This window comes from Arachis hypogaea, chromosome 9 (assembly GCF_003086295.3).
Source record: "Arachis hypogaea cultivar Tifrunner chromosome 9, arahy.Tifrunner.gnm2.J5K5, whole genome shotgun sequence".
Lineage (NCBI taxonomy): Eukaryota > Viridiplantae > Streptophyta > Magnoliopsida > Fabales > Fabaceae > Arachis > Arachis hypogaea.
In genome coordinates, this window is record NC_092044.1 from 21,968,261 (window position 1) to 21,974,260 (window position 6,000).

Genomic DNA, 6,000 nt, shown 5'->3' on the forward strand with positions numbered 1-6,000 from the left:
ACAAGAAAAACACCCATTCAGGTACATTTGAAAAGTGTAGCCAAAAACGAAAAAAAGTGATGCCTTAGGAAAAGGCTACATTTTTTAGGCTTCGAAGACACTTTTGTAGGGGATGCCTATACTAGTGTTGCCTATTCTCAAAGGCTACGCTTTTCTGTATCAAAGGCTACGCTTCTGGCCTTTGAGAATAGGGTACGCTTTTTAAGTGATGCTGTTCAGGACCTAAGGCTACGCTTTTCAGCACTAATAGTTACCGTAATTCTGAAGAATAGGCTACACTTTTGAGGGCTACAGCATCACTTTATAAATGTAGCAAACAGTATACCTATAGCTACTCTATATAAGTGTAGCCTTTTGTCTCTCATTTTTTTTTAAATTTCTGTTTATATATATATATATATATATATATATATATATATATATATATATATATATATATATATAAACAGAAATTTCTAACAATTTTTTTTATTTAAACTCTAATATTTGAGAATATAATTATATATATAATCCTGTATTTTTAATTAAATTAGTTAATTATTATAAAATAAAAATGAATACATATATAATAATACTATACAATAATCTTTAAATAATAAAAATTATACTGAAACAAAATATAATTATACAATGAAACAAAAATATTGGGATGATCATAATTTTGAGTATTCATACATCTCAAACTAGAATAAGTATACTCATATAATGCACTTAGAGTTTACTGCTAATAAACTAGGAAAAACCAAAATATTATATCATATAAATGTATCTTAGCTTCTAATAAAAGATATCATCATCAACCATACATCTTTCAATTTCCATCTTTGTCACTAAACCATCATGATCAGCATCTCAATCTTCACTCGCATCTTCAGAATTATCCTGCATAATTATATAAAAAATTATTATAATTTGAAAAAGTACAACAAGAAAAAAGTAATTATTAACATATTAATAACATATACAATATCCGAGCGGCATAGGATAATTGAAACTACTCTTCTTTTCATTTCACCAAAAACATAAAATAAGAAACAAAACCATACTATGTTTGAATAAATAATTAAATAAACCAAAGTCTTTTGCTTTAAAATAACAATCATATTCAGGGAATACTATAAATCACCATAAAGGACATAACTAAAAAACGGAGTAACACGACTTCATACTAAATGGGAACTAAAATCAGAAACTCAAGTACATTGTGCAAGTGACAAGCAGCGCATAATAGCATGAAAAAATAAAACCAGAAAAATCAGAAAAACCAGAAAAATTACAACTTCCACCCTGATAACAATAATAATAAAATTACATAACGAAAAAACAAAACCAAAAAGCCCAAATCACAGCTTTCATCTTTTTCAATTTCAGTTCAAATTAAAAAATTTGGCATCCTCCTAAGTTCTAACAAATAAAAATTTTAAATTTAACAGTAGATATTCAGAATCCTAATTAACAATTAACAATATATAAACAAATATTAGGGAATAAAAAAAAACTGGTCATACCATATTTATGTTTGGAATATGTGTTGATCCATGAGCGCTATTTGCATCAATTGGAGAGTGTTGGGCATCTTGTAACAAAGCTTCAATTTCTTCCGGCCTCATTCCAGGTTCAGATCGCTGAACTAGTAACTTAATCATGTTTCGCAATCCATGAAGGTCAGCCTCTTGGTGCTGCTGTTTGGCTTTCATGTCTCCAAGTTCAGCCTTCAAAGATGTGACTTCCTCTTGGTGTTGTTGCTTGAGTTTAGAAATTTCTGCATGCTTTTTTAAGTCATTTCGTGTAACAGATCAAGTGGGTTTTTCATAATAATTTTATGTCCAAAAGCAACAAGAATAAAAGGAGAATTTTAAGGGGGGAAAATTAAATAAAATACAAAAGGAATTGCAGCAAAAGGAAGCAAATCCAAATGATAGAGAGAGCACCAAAAAAGAAAAGGATAGAATAGATGTAAAGTGGAATTAAAATTCTGCCTATAAAAGCAGATTAGGGGAAGGGGTTAATTATAACTATAGAAGCAGCAGGGTAGGGGTGACTCATGGGCGTCGGAAAAGGGGGTCAATTAGGGAGTCCACAAATGGCATGGGATTGTGTGTGTGTAAGGCCCAAATGAAGGTGAAAAAGTAATTAATATTGGCATCCAGAGACGAGAAATTAAAGAAGGTGAAATTACTTTATGAGATATTTATTAAACTTATTTGAATGACATTACTTATCATTCTAAATTCAATAACCTATTGACTATTGTAGCTCAAATCTGGAACAAGAAAATGATCAAACAGTTGGATTAAAAAAATTTTAATTTGTAGAGTATCTATTCTCAAGCAATCTGATAACAGCCCAAAATTCAAATCTAAAGCATGAATCTCACAAGAAAAAAGGAAGAAGAATCCAAAATAGAAAAAATCAAGAAGTTTTGAAGTAATGCACAAATCAAATAGAGTCTATACTCTAGTTTTTTCTTCAGAACATCAACTATAACATAGTATAATTTCTCAAGTGATAAAATATTCTAAAGAGTTGAAGTCACAATTCAGAAACAACTAATTGAAGACAAACAGAATAATTAAATTATTATTATAATATATTAGTACTAATATTATGAAGAACAAGGTGACCCACAATAATCATCATTAACCTACCCGAGTTCGTGCAGCTTAGTTAGAAGATTATAATTTTAATATCTTATACATGTGCATAAATTGTTTTACATACACTAGAATTAATACATTAATTATAATGATTAAATTTAAATTACAACACCCGGTTTTTTAGTTTTAGAAACTACTATTAATATTATTATCGTAAAATAAAAATGATCATATTTTACTTAAAATAATTATTTTAATTTAAAACTTCTTTATTTGCTCTACAGAAAGAGGATATAATTTCATATTCCAATAACGAGCACATGATAATTTTCTTTTTCCACTATCATCATAATATACATTGAAGCTGCTGGAACTATAGCTTCCACACCGACATTTTTTTTTTGAATAAAAATTAATTAGGCGAATAGTGTTTTTCCTTTTGCATTGCTTGGTGTAAAAGTCACCACCATATTTAAATTTGAACCCAAATAGTATTATACATTGAATACTCTCATGTTGATATCTTTGTATAAAATAGCATTATAAATTGATACGATTATGTTAAGTCACTAAAATCAGCCACTAAGATTAATGATCAGTATAAAATATATGTTAAAATTTAAGTTTTAAATCTTAATTTAAAAAATATAAAATTAAAAATAAATTATTTTTTTATATTTTTTAAAATGAAACGTACCTTTGTGGGTGCTGGGTGAAGAGAAATTCTTGCTCTTGTTATAACTCCAAATTGTCCTAAGCCTCCAAGAACCGCGTGAAATAACTCTGAATTCTTTTGCTTAGAACATGTTATTAAATCTCCCTTTCCTAAAAAGAAATCACGCACAAATTCATTAATTAATTAAATAATATGGAAAAACTTGAACTCATAATCATGTAATTCTGATATCACTAACATGAAATTCTAAAAGTAACTGATAGTGTTTGAGCTAAGAACAGAATTTGAACTCATGAGAAAGAATTCAAATATTTGACAGAAAGGAAAAGATTATGAAAAAGAAAATATTAGAAAACTGTATTGGATATTCATTGTTATCTATCACACAAGTATATAGAAGAGCTATTTATATATACTCCTCAAGTTAACAAAAATAACAAAAAGTAGTTTCTAATAATAGATAATTACTCTAACTATTATAACTAGTTTTTTTCACTCATACTTTAATTTCTTTACATTTTGGACATTGGTTCTAATTTAGTACTAGTTATTTTATATTGACATGCATGGAAAATAATGATAATGCAGGTTCAGAATCTTATAGAGAGATGCTTGCTATTTCATATGAGTCAAGATCAGTGCATAAAAGGCACTAGCTGAACATGCAGGAATCAAGCCACTTGTTACACTTACAGGTCCATATTATATAAACCTTATTATTATTTTAATGAGTTTTCAATTTCATCACTATGTATTTATTTAAACTTGTGCTCACGTCACATGCCTTTTGAAGGAAGCAACCAAACTAAGCTCTGCAAGTCAAACATGAACAGCATGAGCTTCAGCATCAATTTGCTTCTTCAATGAGCAAGTCCTCAAAATGCTCCAACAATCAAAGACCAACACTAAACCCACAGCTATGAATTATGATGAAAGCAGAGAAAACTTTCCAGAAAATACTTTGATTCAACTGGAAAACAAGAAGAAATAAGTACATAGTGCAGAGAATCATAGAATGCAGCACGTGCATATTTTCGCCATTTCAAAAATTAGAATGAAATGCAACAAATTAACTGACCAAATGGATGAGTAATCAAATCCCAAGTAAATCTATTATTAACTTGTGTACCAAACAAAATAAGCTTAATTTTCAAAATGAACTTTCCTCATAAATCATAGAAAAGAAAACCTCATTGGCGAAAAAGCTTCATTAAAGCCTAATATTCTGTAATTAGGCTGTTTAAATATGAACTCAATTATTTATTACAATGCAAATTCAAACAGTAATTTATTAATCAACAACCAACATTCAATCATTCTGGTCCTAAATGCTCACCGTTCACCTATTGAATATAGAAAAAAGTTAAATCATGAAATTACACACTGAAGCAAGCAATGAAACACATTATAAATTTGAATAGCGAGTCCTAAAGAGATTTTGCACTTTCACTTCAAAGTTCAAACACAGAGAAACGTAATCGCAAAAGTGAAATAATATAAAGAGAAGCTCCATTGTTGAATCCAATCATAGGCTACAGAAAAAAGAAAAAGAGAATGCGCATAAGAGTTACCTGCTACAACGGATTACTTGCTGCGGTGGCGTCAATGGAGTCAATGAGTGCAAATGTTATAGCTCATTCAGCTCACCTTTCTTCTTCGTCTTCTACTTCTCTACTCCTTGTCTTCTTTCATTCTTTACATTCTTCACACCAGTTCTGTTTCTGGCTAACCAAGAAACCGTTCAAACTGCAAGAACTCTGTTAAAAACAGGAAGCTAAAAATAGGAAGCTAAAAACAGAAAAACGGAAGCCAACTTATTCATTGAGAAATCACAGAAACAAAAGCTTATTAACGCTGCATTTGGATTCAGTCTCAGAAACAAAAATACAGAGAAAATAGACAAGCTATATATTAAATCACAGTTCACAAACCCTAAAATACCACACATCTTCATCAACAACAGCATGCATGTTATCAAATTACAGTTCACAAACCCATATTTTGAGAGATTAAAACCCCTAAAATAGGAACCCTAAGCCACTGATCAATTTCAGAAGCAAATAGAAATCAATACATACCTATTCAATGATGTGAGCACAGCAAAGACGATGATGAGAAGCACGGAGATGACGATGGTGAGAGCGGCGCAGCAACGATGGTGAGGGCTGCACAGCGATGATGGTGAGGGCGGCACAGCTTCAATCAGTGCAAGCGATGGCATCACTTTTAAAATGCACCCAAAACTTAACAAATAGGTTACCCTTTAAAAGCGTCTCCTTTGATACGAAAAGTGAACCTATAGATATCAACCTACGGCTACGCTTTATAAGTGATTTCTATAATACCTAAGGCTACGCTTTTTAAATGATGCCGCATTTGTGTATCCTTTTCTCTTATAAAAAGGCAACACGGGAAAAAGCGTAGCCTATTCTATGAATAGGCTACGCTTTTCAAATGTAGCCTAAAAAAAGTGTGGCTGAATGGGTATTTTTCTTGTAGTGATTGAACCTACTTCTGACATTCATGAGCTCTGACGAGTATTCCTCCTCTGAAGAGGATGAAGATATTACTGAAAAGCAAGTTGTTAAGTACCTTGGAGCAATCATGAACCTGAATGCCAAGTTATTTGGTAATGAGACTTGGGAGGATGAACCCCCTTGCTCACCAATAAACTGAATAACTTGATTAGGCATACATTACCTCAAAAGAAAGAGGATCCCGGAAGGT

General features: G+C 30.8%; 1 long non-coding RNA gene across 5 annotated transcripts; it reads right to left on the reverse strand.

Annotated features, from left to right (window-relative positions):
• Nucleotides 1-631: 631 nt before the first annotated feature.
• LOC112710686 (uncharacterized) lies at nucleotides 632-5,511 on the reverse strand. 5 transcript variants are annotated; one of them, XR_003156953.3, is made up of 5 exons: nucleotides 5,352-5,511; nucleotides 4,845-5,019; nucleotides 3,295-3,422; nucleotides 1,509-1,762; nucleotides 632-882 (listed from the first exon to the last, which is right to left on the reverse strand). It is a non-coding gene; the product is annotated as an uncharacterized lncRNA (long non-coding RNA). The 5 variants fall into 5 exon arrangements; XR_003156952.3 differs by having other exon boundaries at nucleotides 632-869; nucleotides 5,352-5,499; XR_011865561.1 differs by lacking the exon at nucleotides 1,509-1,762 and having other exon boundaries at nucleotides 4,845-4,994; nucleotides 5,352-5,499.
• Nucleotides 5,512-6,000: the final 489 nt, after the last annotated feature.